This window comes from Lycium barbarum, chromosome 7 (genome assembly GCF_019175385.1).
Source record: "Lycium barbarum isolate Lr01 chromosome 7, ASM1917538v2, whole genome shotgun sequence".
Taxonomy (NCBI): Eukaryota; Viridiplantae; Streptophyta; class Magnoliopsida; order Solanales; family Solanaceae; genus Lycium; species Lycium barbarum.
The window spans coordinates 124,035,096-124,049,240 of NC_083343.1; the positions used below are offsets into that span (position 1 = coordinate 124,035,096).

At 34.3% G+C, this 14,145-nt stretch overlaps 1 long non-coding RNA gene across 1 annotated transcript; it reads right to left on the bottom strand.

Moving 5' to 3' along the window:
* Positions 1-11,332: 11,332 nt before the first annotated feature.
* On the bottom strand, positions 11,333-13,158 carry LOC132602569 (uncharacterized). The gene is made up of 3 exons (XR_009567827.1): positions 12,831-13,158; positions 12,430-12,476; positions 11,333-11,624 (listed from the first exon to the last, which is right to left on the bottom strand). It is a non-coding gene; the product is annotated as an uncharacterized LOC132602569 (long non-coding RNA).
* Positions 13,159-14,145: the final 987 nt, after the last annotated feature.

Below are 14,145 nucleotides of genomic sequence, written 5' to 3' on the forward strand. Positions count from 1 at the left end.
CCCTTTAATGAATCTTACGCGACAATGGAAGATTTTATTCGTTATTAATCTTTTGTCTAATTTTCATGACTAAATCAAGTGCACAAAGTAGAATTTTTTCTGTAAAGAACGCTTTTCCCTTTAATGAATCTTACGCGATTTGAATTCGAATTAATTGAGTTAGAAAACGAGTATGAATCTCATATAGGAAAAGAACTGTACACGGTGGGAGCAATAGGTAAACGGGTCCCTATTAACTCTTAAACCATCTAACCTATGATGGAAATGGCTGGGGGACTACAATATCATCCACTTCATCATGCAAAATCCAATGTAAAACAAACCAAACAATAAATCATCCACAGAAGAAACAACACCCAAGTAGCTCCAAATGATTACCAGACAACATGTCCACACAAAAAACACAACAAGAGTCTATGCACTTTAAGTAATCTGACGTAGGAATGACAATGGAGCATAGGGGTGTCAAATAGGGGTCGGAGTTTGATATTCGGTTCGGTATTTTTAAAGTTCGAGTTCGGTAATTCGGTAATCGGTAATTGAAAGTAGATACCAAATACTGAACTTTTGAACTTCGGTTCGGTAATTCGGTAATCGGTAAATCAAACTTCGGTTCGGTACGGTATTCGGTAATACCATATTAAGTCGAGTTCACTGTATTACATCAATGGTTAGATAACAAGCACAGATTTGGGGTTTCTTAATTTTTTTAGCTGTAAATTTGGATACCCAGATTTGTGCATTTTGAATGAATATATGTGATTAATAGTGACAGTTGATTTGGGGATTCACCTTTCAAGATTTGTTATGAGTAAAAACTCCATGTCCTTAAATGATGAAGTTGTATCACTAACACATAATTAGCAGCCTCCTCGATGTTTTAGTGCCTCTAAAGCTTAATATTTATACATTAAATAAGAAAAACAGGAAATTGAAATGCGAAACTCACTCATGGTTTTTCACTTTCAGTTGCCTTGGCCTGTTGGAACTACAGTTTTTGATAAATCATCTGCAACAATTATAAGATGTAAAAGATCAGAATAACAGGTTTTCTTTTTTCTCAACAATCAGTGCACAAAATGCAATTAACATGATCTACACTAACGGTTAATAATATAAGGAAAGCATGAGAACTTTCACTATCAAAGAAATGTATAAGCTAAGGACATGGGCTGATGGGCAGATCGCAGATGGGCTGGACTATTAATTTAATGACCCTCTATTTAATAACTATTTCGATATTCGGGAAATACCGAATTACCGAACTTATTATTACCGAATACCGAATACCGAACTTTTTTAATTTTATTACCGAAAACCGAACCAAAAACCGAAATACCGAAACCCTCGGTTCGGTTCGGTAATTCGATTTTCGGTGTTTTATGCTCAGCCCTAGTGTCAAATATAGCCTAAAAGATGATGGCCCACCCAACTCGCCCAAAATTTTATGGGTTAGGCTCAAGATAATTTGAATTGAGCTGATTTTAGCCCAATCCAACATAGTCCATTTTGAAGTGATTTCCAACTTAGCTCAATACTAGCCCATATTAAGATTACTTAAATTTGGATTTATTGCTTGAGATTTTTTTTCTTCTATGTATCATGTATTTTATAAATTTGTGGTGTGTTTGATATGCAGGAAAATATTTTTCATGAAAAAAAAATCAAAAATATTTTCCACAAAAAATGTTTTTCTCAAAAAAATAATTCCACAAAAATATATTTTAGGAAAAATATCTTTTCGTGAAAAACATATTTCTAGAAAATATTTTTCACCTAGAAAAGTGACCCTTCAAAAAAATTGGGTCAAGTTGGGCAGGTCATGACCCAATCCATTTTTAGCCCATTTCAGCCCAAGTAACTTTTGGGCCAATATTAGCCCAACTCATTTATTACCTCAGCCGATTTTAATTGGGCCAATTTCAGCCCAACCCGCTCATTTGACACCCCTAATGGAGCATAATGAGAGTCACCAAAAATTGATACACAACGAAAAAGGACTTCAAAATTAAGGGCCTGTTTGGAAAGCCACCCGGTAATTGGAATTGGTGTAATTACTAGGGTAGTAATTACACAGCCTAATAATTACACAGTAGTATAATTACAACGACCTGTTTGTTTATCATAACGTAATTACAGTGTAATTACAAGCGTGCTGTTTGGTTGTACAAGTGTAATTACACAGTCAGTTTAATTTAAAAATAAAATTTAATTATAAAAAAATTAAAAATTAATATTTAAAAAATATTGATTTTATAAATGATATTAAATTATTTGTTTAATAACACATTGTTTCTTGAAAATATATTAATTAATAATCATATATTTGTAACTAATATTGTAACAAAAATAATTGATATATATTTTTCAAATTAATATTTAATTTTAATTAATTATAAAACTTAAAAGAAAGCTTTTTTTGTGAGAACTTCATGGATTGGATGTTTGATAAAAAAAATAATATTAATAAATATAATGCCATAACATTATTCAAATGTTTGACACAAAAAATCCATCAAATGCAAGTGAAAAATAAATTACATGCAATGTGAAAGCAAATAACTTAAAATTGGAAATATAACATAAATTCAAATCCAAAAGAAAAAGTTCAACATAATACTCTTATGTCAAATTCCAACATTACATAAGTAAGTTCCAACATAACTTAAGTAAATAATTCAAAAGAAAGGAAAAATATAAGTCTATAACCTCATTCAAAATGAAATTTTATTTTAATAACGTCACTCATTATATGTCAAGTTTGTTAATGACTCATTCTTTCCAATATTAAGAGGTGTAGTTTCAACTATTAGAATAATAACACGGTTGTAACATCCCGTATATCTGAGATAGGTGTGAATGTATGCATCTAGTATAAAGGTGATATTTTAGCTATACAAATCCATTCGGGATGAACTCGGGTGATAAACAGTCGTTTTGAAGTTAAACCAAAAAGTGAAGTTCGTAAGGCCTTCTAAATTCGTCCAAGTCTGAGCCTGTCTGTACTTGTGACCAGTTTTCGGGTATTTACGTTAGGAATTTGAGAAAACGCAAAACATAAAAGTTGTAGGCATTTGAAATACCTTTCCAACCATATATTATGGAGCTCAAACAGAGATGTTTACTATAAGTTATGACCATTTTACTGGACGCTGCGCAGTCTGCGTGAAGTGCCCTTCAGGTGCGCGATCGCGCAGCAGAGCCAGTGCTACTGCCTTCGCTGCGCGATCACCTGCATGAAGTGGGCCTCCAGCTGCACGACCACGCACTGACCACGACGTTTTAAGAGCCAAACTTCGTTATATTCATTCCCACTTCGTTTTAAACCAATTTTTTTGAGGTAAAGAACCCTAAAGAAGTCTCACAAGCCCTAAGGACAAAGCTCTTCTCTCCCAACCTTCAAGACACACCAAGGTAAGCCTATTCTAATCATTCCAAGTTAATTTTAATATATATCCTTGTAATCTGAACAAGAAATCATCATTCCTAACCTATGGGTTATCTCAAGGTTCAAGAATTCAAGATTTTGGAAATCTTCTTCAAAGCTCAAGTCTTTAATTCAAGTTTTGGAGAGACTAAGGTATGTAGAGTTACTATCTGCGTGTGGAAACATCATTGTTCTTCCCCACGCCTCATAATCCATAAATTATGATTCTTTACGAAAACTAGGGTTTTTATACCATGCTCATGATAACCCTAGGTCCATGTCCATGATTATATTATCTATGAATTGTTATAATTCTATCATTGAGTTCTTAATATTTCTTTATGATTATTAAGAATCTGTCCGTAATCTATGAAAAATCCATATATCTCATTCCATGGGTTCATGCATGCTAGTTTATGATATATTATGCTATTTTCAAGAAAATACTATACATGTTTTACAAGTTCATGCAAGCAAGCTATAATTTATGATATCCATGTACAAGCAAGTTATATTCATGAAAACCATGAGCAACAAGTGCCACTTATTTTACATGTTCATGATTTTGGGAGTTTCTTTAATTACCGAGGAAGGCTTCAGATAGCCTGAAACTACGTAGCCACCGTACGATGAGGATCTCTCCACCCATGTCCCGGACGATCTCTCATAATGACTGGATCCTTTCATATTTTATAAATCTCATGTTCCCTGGCAAGGACTGAGTGTTCTGCTGGCGGGACGCAAGCACCAGACCATGGATCGGTTATAAGTTATTGCTCTCCCTACTTATGATATTTTTACCATGTTATATATATATATATATATATATATATATATATATATATATATATATATATATATGTATGTATGTATTCATGTTCATGACCAGGTTTCAGTTCCTATCATTATTATTTCCATGTCCCATGTTATTTCATTCAGTTGCTTTACACACCAGTACATTCAAAGTGCTGACGTCCCCTTTCTATTGCCCGGGTGTCACGCCCCGGATCATGGCCTGGGCGTAACACGGCACTCGGTGCCTGACTGCATGTGACCGAGCGAACCACATAGCTTGCTAAATCATCATGAGGCATACATGAGCGGAAATATAACGTGAAATGCATGATGAGCTTTTATAAAACATAGTAAGTCATAATATTAAACATAAACACTTGGTTAAGTCATGAATACGGATAATATCATAAATGAGTCAAACCGGCTAACTAACTCTGGAAGTCTAACATGACACTTGTCCTGTCTATGAAACTTCTAACACGAGTCTGAAACACGTAACATACTTGCTGGGACAAGGCCCCCCCAGCATACCTTTATATGCAAAACTAAATAAAGAAAGACAATGTCTAAACCCCGAATGATATGGGGCTCACCAATAAGCTAGTACGTGCAAATCCTACTGAGCAGATGTAGCGTCCTGTAAATCCGTACCTGCATCGTGAAATGCAGGCCCCCGGGCAATAAAAGAGGGCGTCAGCACATTGAATGTACTGGTATATAAAGCAACTGAAAGAAATGACATGGGACATGGGACATGGAATAACATGATAAGAACTAAAACTGAAAACCTGGACATGAATATGAGCATGAGCATGGATACATGTATATATAACATAAGTAAAACATGATAAGTAGGGAGAGCATTTCATAAACCGACAACATGATATCACCACGTGGATACGTGGAGTCTGGTACCTCGCTGGACTAGCAGAGCCCCCATACCTTGCCAGGGTATAAGGTGGTAACGTGCCTGATGGATCCATTCAGTGTAAATTAAGGAATCGTCCTAACTGGGCTGAGCGATCCTTGTCCTACGGTGGCTACGTAGTTTCAGGCTATCTGAGCCTTCTCGGTAACTTGTGCAACTCCCAAAAACATGAACATGATATAGTTGGCTAAGAAGCCCATGACTTTCGTGAAATAACTTGTAACATGATTTCACGAAATAACTTGTAAACATGGTTTCATGAAATAACTTGTATTTAGCATGTATGTATCTTGAATCATGGCATGAAGATAATTATATAATACAACTGCATGAAAACATGTAGACATGTAGGATATTCATGAAATAATCATTTTGCATGCAAGAACCCATGGAATGAGATGTGTGGGTTTTCATGGATTACGGACCGATTCTCAATAATCATATGGAGTTATTAAGAACACGATGATAGAATAATAGCAATTCATACATAATATAATGATGGACATGGACCTAGGGTTGTTATGAGCATGGTATAGAAACCATAGTTTTCGTAAATATTCATACTTTATGGATTAAGAGGCGTGGGGAAGAACAATGATGTTCCCACACGTAGATAGTAACTCTACATACCTGGTAATGCTCCAAACTTGAATTAAAGACTTTAACTTTGAAGAAGATTTCCAAAATCTTGAACCTTGAGATGAGTTTTCTTGAAAACCCTAGGTAAGGAATGATGATTCTTGTTTAGATTACAAGAATATATATTAGAATTGACTTGGAATGATTAGAATAGGCTTACCTTAGTGTTCTTGATGATGGGAGAAAATAGAAGGTCGTTCTAGGGCTTGGGGGTGTGAAGAATGAAGTGAAAAAGCCTTAAAACGAAGTTTTAAAATTGCTGTTGGACCCATTTTACGCCCTATTTTACGGCCCATAAAAGTTTTACGGACCGTATATCCCACCGTAAATAAATTACAGTGATTTGGGCTTTATGGGCCAATTTTACGGCCTAAATATACGGCCCCGTATAATTTTCACGGCCCGTAGATTCCATCGTAAATCGGCAGAACACTGTTTTAGTAAAACGGGCATAACTTTTTGTACAGATGTCTGTTTGACCACCATAATATACCGTTGGAAAGGTATTTCAAAGATCTACAACTTTCAAGAAGGAAATTTTCCCAAATTCCTTACATATTTTACCGTATACGCATTTTAATTGAGATATGGTGCAAACTTACTTGAAAACATGCTCCGTAGGGTAGCTTCCGACTTTCATTTGCTCAAGGACTCTTCTCATGTCTTGATTGGGTTTCAAACACCATTTATACACTACTCAAATTGGGTTCATTATACCCCGGTCTTATGAGTCAAATCTTAGCCCGAATGCACGCGGTGTTACACCGGGGGGCCTGCATTTCACGATGCAGGTACTGATATACAAGACGACACATCTGCTCAGTAGGACAACATTCGTATCAGCTTATTGGTGAGCCCCATCTCATTCGGGGTTTAGTCAACTTTTGTTTTATGATTAGTTATGCATCTAAGGTATATTGGAGGCCTTGTCAGTAAGTATGTTTTCCAGTCAGACTCATGATAGAGGTTTCATAGACTAGACAAGTCAGTTATGTTATGTCAGACATTCGGAGTCGTATAGCCATTTTGGCTCATTCATGTTATTTCCGCACTCATGTTTAAACAAGTATTTTTATTAAGTATTATGACTTACTACGTTTTATAGAGGCTCATCATGCATTCACGTTATATTCCGCTCATGTTATGCCTCGTGATGATTCAGCAAGCCATGTGGTTCGCTCGGTCACATGCAGTAAGGCACCGAGTGCCGTGTTTCGCCCAGGCCATAGTTCGGGGCATGACAACGGTTATGCTAAATAATAAAAAAAAATACGAGCAATTACATGGAACCACAAGAAGTAAAGGTTGGGAATGAGAAGAAAGAAAATGAAAAATAAATAATATAAAAAGAAAAATACATTTTAAAAAATAAAAATAATTCAAAAGTGAAAATAAAAAAGAAATAAAAATAATAGAAATAAAAAAATTAAAAATCAAAAAAATTAAAATAATAGAAATTAAAAGTAAATTAAAAATAAAAAGAAATTAAAGTAAAAAAAATAAACAAACTAAAAAGTAACCCTGTAATTACAGGGTGTAGTTACACCCAATTCTCAGTCCCTCCTTGAGAATTGGAGAGTGTAATTACACCATGTCAATTACACCAAATTCCCACCTAACTGTGTAATTACTTGGTAAAAACAAATAGACCAAACGGTGTAATTACACCTAATTCCAATTACCTGGGTGACTTTCCAAACATGCCCTAAGCTTAACCAAAATAGAGGTGCAATTGGATTCAATAAATAACTATATTACAGCCTAGTAGTATTTTTTAAAATAAGAAAATGGTATTTGAGATAATAACCTCAACTCCAAAAAATCAGACAGAAGATTTCAGTTTAGTAACATCGGCCAAGACACACAACCCAAGAAGTCATTGATGATTATCCACAAGTTGCTTAGCAAGTTGATTGTCATTTGTCACTAGGCTATATTGGTTCCCTTCTTGGATCTTGGCTTGAATGCTACATGGTTAAGAATGGCAAAATTAGCGCGTAAAAATATGATCCATTTGGTTAATGACCTGTTTATTCATTAACCCATTCTATTTACAAATTTTAAGTAAGTTCAAATTGAATCTAATACTCCAATGTCACACTCCTAGATTGTTCACATATATCTGTCCACAAATAAATTAAATTAACTAGACACGGTGCAACACTGGGATAATCGATTTGGGCAATATCATAGAACTTTTTTATTTTAAAATAATATTTTTAAATGAAATGATCGTTATTTCTGGTGAAGTCAGCTGAAAAATGGTAAGGATGATATTGTATGAAATAAAATAAAAGTTGAGTAATTTTATGGAAAAAAAAATTAATTTGATAATTTTATCGCAATTGTACTTTAAATTGAGAGATCTTCTATTATATTATCCCTAAAATATAAGTAAAAATAATAAAATTAGTTTCATAAACTCTATGCCCAAGAAAGGGAATTTGCATGTTGTTCTTCAAACATGTGAAAAATAAGGAAAACTTCAATTATTAATATAAAAAATTAGTTAAGACTAGTGAAAAAAAAAAAAAAAACTAAATTTAACTTGCCACTATTTATGAATATCACTTTCATTAAAATTAAGACAAAATCTGTTTGCTACAAGGGGCAAATAGCAAAAGTACAATTGATTTTTTTCTTGAAGATTCTCAAACTTTGACCAGAGCACCAACTACTTGATTTGTCTCCCTTTACTTCCAGTCTTCCACCCGTGGGGTACTCTTGTGTTACCATAACCCTTTTTGTCTTGAATTCTAGGAATTTGCGCCATTTAATTTACTCCCTCCTTCCATTTTTATTTGTTCATATTTGATGGCACACGCTTTAAGGAAATAATAAATAATGATAATTTTACTATATCACATCTAATTATTACTCCTTCCGTCCATTTTTACTTGTCCTATATGCTAAATAAGGGTGTTCATGGTATGATACGATTCGGGCGGTTGTTTTATAAAATTTATATCGTACCAATTTTTTGATTATTTCATTTTGTAGAACTAAAATCAGACTTTTCGAAACCGTCCCATCATGTCGGTTTTTCTTCGGTATCGGTACGGTTCGGTTAATTTTCAGTTTTTTTTTTTTTTTTAAAAGAACATCATATTATAGTCACTAGTAAAAGTTAAGATACAATATTATACATACTTCTATAGGACTTTGACAAAAACTCTCTAGATATTTTTACTGATTAAAAGATGAAAAATCAAGAAAACATGAAAGACGATAAGAGCAGAGATTGATCCCACTATTTTACGATAGTGTAAAATAATGTTAAGCAAAAACAAAAATATATTTGAGATCGCACGAGGGGGGAAGATCAATCAAGATGAGACTCAAGAACTGAGACTACTAAGATTGAGTATCCAATAAGAAAATTTAAAATCATATGAGACGAAACATATCTAATACTTTGTAACTTTCTATCCAAGATCGTCGGCATACCTTGTAGCTCATGCTAGAACTAATTTACTTTCAATAGGAGTAATCTAATAGGTTTCAGAGTTGGAAGATTAGGTGTCAACTATGTTGCTGGCTTTTAGTCATTTTCATCATCCCAAACCCAAGGCAATTTTTTTAATTTATTATATTTAAATTTAATATATAAAATATATTTTACATATATAAGCTTATTCTATTCAGTTCGGTATTTTTTCGGTTTATTTTTATAAAATTAAAAACCTACCTAATTATTCAGTACGGTTATAAATTTATATAAAAAGCGTCGGTTTAATTAAAAGAAACCTAAAAATCGGTTCGGTACGGTACGGTTCGGTTGGTTAAGTTGGCTTTTTGAAAACCATTGACACCCTAAATTACTAAATATAGTTTTCCATTTTTTCTTGTTCAGTTTGAAAAACCAAGAGATAATTTATCATTTCATATCTATTTTACCCTTATTATTAATTACTGAGTTGGAAAGTTAAGGAATTCTTAGTGGCTGCACAACTTTCAAAATATGTTTTATTGATTTCAATCATTAGATAACTTAGTAATAACTAGGGGTGATATAGTAAAAACGTCATTCTATTTATGCCTCCTTAAGAGATGTGTCAAGTCAATATAGGACAAGTAAAAATAGACGAAGTCAGTGTATTTTGGGAAATGAATTAGAAATAATTATAGTACTTAATAATAAATGTAAAATAGGTACAAGATAATAAAATATCTCTTGATTTTTCAATAATAAAGGTAAAATAGACATAAGTGTTATAAAACTATATAATTGGAAATAAACAAGAGAAACAAACTAAAATAACTTTGTAGAGAGAAAAGAGATATTGTATTATCACTTGTTGATGGTGTCCTAAATGGGAGGGCAAAGGTCTCTATTTATAGAAGAGTTTTGCCCCTCAATCTTCAACATACAACTTGTGCAAATTGATTTACAATTTGCTACAACTAGGATACAACTAATCTACACCTAAAAAGTACAACTAAGATATAACTTGCTACAACTAAGATACATCTTGCAAGTGCAAGTTGTATTTTATCACTTAATGTGCAAGTGGTATAATTTACACTTAATGATACATCCAAATATCTTGTAACATAGTTCATAACACTCCCCCTTGGATGTTTTATTAATAGATAATGTGCCTCGTTAAAACCTTACTAAAAAAAACCCTGTGAGAAAAATTCTAGTGAAGGAAAAAGAGTTTGTAGAGAGAAAGGAGATATTGTATTATCACTTGTTGAAGATTGAGGGGCAAAACTCTTCTATAAATAGAGACCTTTGCCCTCCCATTTAGGACACCATCAACAAGTGATAATACAATCTCTCATTTCTCTCTACATAGTTATTTTAGTTTGCTTCTCTTGTTTATTTTCAAATATATAGTTTTATAACATGTTATCAGCACGAGACTCTGCCGCCTCAAGAATTTTTTTGAAAGCTAAGGTATTATTTTTATTCTCTCTATTTTATGGCTAACCTTACAAAACTTGAGTTCTTGTCCTTGATATTTCGGGCAAGAATTATCTATCATGGGTGCTAGATGCTGAAATCCATCTGGATGCTATGGGTCTTGGAGACACCATTAAAGAAAAAAATAAAGCATCCAACCAAGAAAATGCCAAGACTATGATATTCTTGCGTCTTCACCTTGATGAGGACCTAAAGAATGAATATCTTACTATTAAGGATCCGCTAATTTTATGAAAAACTTGAAAGAAAGGTATGACCACCTGAAGATGGTTTTCCTCCCAAAAGTACGACATGAATGGATCAATCTAAGGCTACAAGATTTCAAATTAGTTATGAAGTATAACTCTGAGATATTCAGAATTACTTCTATATTGACACTATGTGGAGAAACGATTAGTGATTCTGATAAGCTGGAAAAGACGTTCTCCACTTTTCATACCTCGAATGTGCTCCTGCAGCAGCAATATCGAGAGAAAGGTTTCACAAAGTATTGTTGTCACGACCCGACTAGGGCCGCGACGGGTACCCGGGACTAACCACCGAGCACCGCTCGTTTCCTCACTAGTCATAACCATTTTACATTTCTTTATCATTCATAATCTTATAATCATAAGACAACCATTTTTCATTTGACAACACAAATGATTTTATTATACATGTGCCCCTTAGGCCATCAAAATAACATATACAAATATAACATAGTAATCTTGTGAGACCATCTAACCCACACTGCGCGTCTACGAGCCTCTACTGACATATTATACATATAGACAGAATAAGACTCCGTCCTGCGCGAAATACATAAAGGAACCAAAAGAATAAACATAAGCACCTCCGAACAATGGAGTGCTCTCAATCAGCTGACAGCTACTAAGAATTCGGATCAAGCTCACCTCCCTGTCTACCTGTGGGCATGAACACAGCGTCCGAAGAAAACGGACGTCAGTACGAATATTGTACTGAGTATGAGAGGCATAAACAGTAACAATATATCAATGAAATATGAAGGCATCAATGAGATAAGGAGGCATCAAGAAAGAGCAATCTGTACTGGCTATCAAATATAACTGAAATAATGCATGCTGACTTACTCATAATCATTATCATGTCATGTATGTATACACATATAAGCTGCCCGTCCATATAGGTACGGTGTGATAATGTATAAGCTGCCCGTCCATATAGGTACGGTGTGATAATGTATAAGCTGCCCGTCCATGTAGGAGCGGTGTGATAATCATAGCTTGCGTCCAGGTCTCCCGCGTCCGGGGTATAAGCTGCCCACCATAGTGGTGTGCACATCTACGTGCCTGCCCGGCCGACTATAGCGCGGCGCGGTGTGAGAAAATACATATATATATATATATATATATATATATATAAGCATGCATAAGAGCCCAATCAAAATCCATAACTATATCGGAGTGACGTAAGGTCGGTGGCTTCCGACGTCATTATGGGACATTCATTGACATCCTGCCTCACCTTGAAGGAATTAACATATAAGGTGAGTGTAAGCAATAAATAGCATCATTAACATCATAGGATCATCACAACATGAGTATTGGGATTTCTATACTTTACTCATTACCTTGTGTGGCTAATTATGGACATAGACTCATATTTTCCGGAACTTAAGGAAACTCATGGATAAAAGAGAGTCAAGCTGTAAGATTCATGCCATAGAAAGAAAGGACTAGCCTCACATACCTTGAACTCTATTTAATGTCCAACGTCTACTTCTCGAGCTCGCAGGTCTAAAATTAAGATAACATAGGCCATAGTTAGATTATCCACATCACTTACTAGCCAATCCAAGTACGAATGAAACTTAACAAAATTCGGGCAGCATTTCCCCTATAAACTTAACAATCCTCGAAATCCCAACTTAGCCAAACATCAATAAAAATACCAACAACAACAATACCAATAATTCCATATCAAACTATAATTAAATCCATTCTTAAATTACTTCCAAAATAGCCCACACGATAATAAACAACAACAAAAATTAATTTAACAACTCCCAATTGTCACCCCGTAAGTTTCCATCCAAAATATGGCCATGACTCAGATAGGCTTAACCACATAATGGAAAATAAAAATATTACCTTTTGATAACCAGAGCCGGCCCTTCCAAATCCTCCTTTCCCTTTGAGCAACTTCTACTTTACAATCACAATGAGATAATCAAGCTAACTAGCATCACGGGCATTCCGAGAGGGAGATATGCGTTATTCTCATGTGTCTTTTTTTTTTAATGTTGTAAGAACTCAATTGAGAGGCTGTTGTATATTGGTTTTGCTTTACAACCTTAAAGGGAAGGTCCCCAACGTAGAACATGTGTAGCAGCCCATATTTTATAAGAAAGGGACAAAGAAAATAAAAAGTAGATACCTTTAATAATACTCCCCCTAGGCACGTGTAACTCATCATAATTACTCATGCAAACTTTATCACTATACCAAGCAACAACATCCTTATGTGTCATGCAATTAAATACATTGCTGGCACTTGTCCATCATGCATGGACCCTATTTATATTATTTACTCCACAATCCAAGATAAATTTTTAATCACAATTTATTTAAATAGCAATAATTTTAGCACACTTCCTACACTCATTATCATAATCATGTAGTAAAACATAGTCCATAGCTTCTTTATACACACACCAAATATTATTTTCAATCACCATCATTCCACTTTCGAGTCTTAAATAATTTTGGGACGTCATTCATTTTACACATTGATCTGTTGATCCCCATACTTAATATGACCAAATCCTCAAGGCTCGGATAAATTAGAAATGGGTCTGGTCGTGATCCCTCTCAGCTATTGTCACCTAGTCCTTTGTTTTGTCTGTGTCTTAAAAAAAATAGGACTTTGACACATGAAATGGCCTTTGTTTTCTTTAATACAAGTTAAAGTAAAGTGGCTTTCTACTAAATGATAAAAGTTGATCTCATAATTATATTCCCTTTTATGACCAAGTAATACACATGTATGAAATGTAAGGATTGTCATTTGGTTTTGAATATGTGTGCCAGCTTGCACACTCGAAGTCTCCAGCGAAACAAAAAAATTATTACTTTCATTGCATGTATGCGTCCTTATGTGGAACTATCCCATGTTGCTACTGATCACATTAATAATGGTCCAAAAATATTTAGTTTAACCTCTAATCTTTCCAACACATACCAAACATGGTTTTAAACACTTACAACCTTAAGAATAATAATTCTCTCTGAGCATACATAGTACTTATGACTTATCTTAATATACAAAAACACGAGATGTAACAATTGTGATTTGATTGCTCATCTTCTTGTGGCTGAACAAAATAATGATTTGTTGATGAAAAATCACGAGAATCGACCTACTGGCGCTGCACCATTCCCTGAAGTGAATGAGGTGTATGCCCAC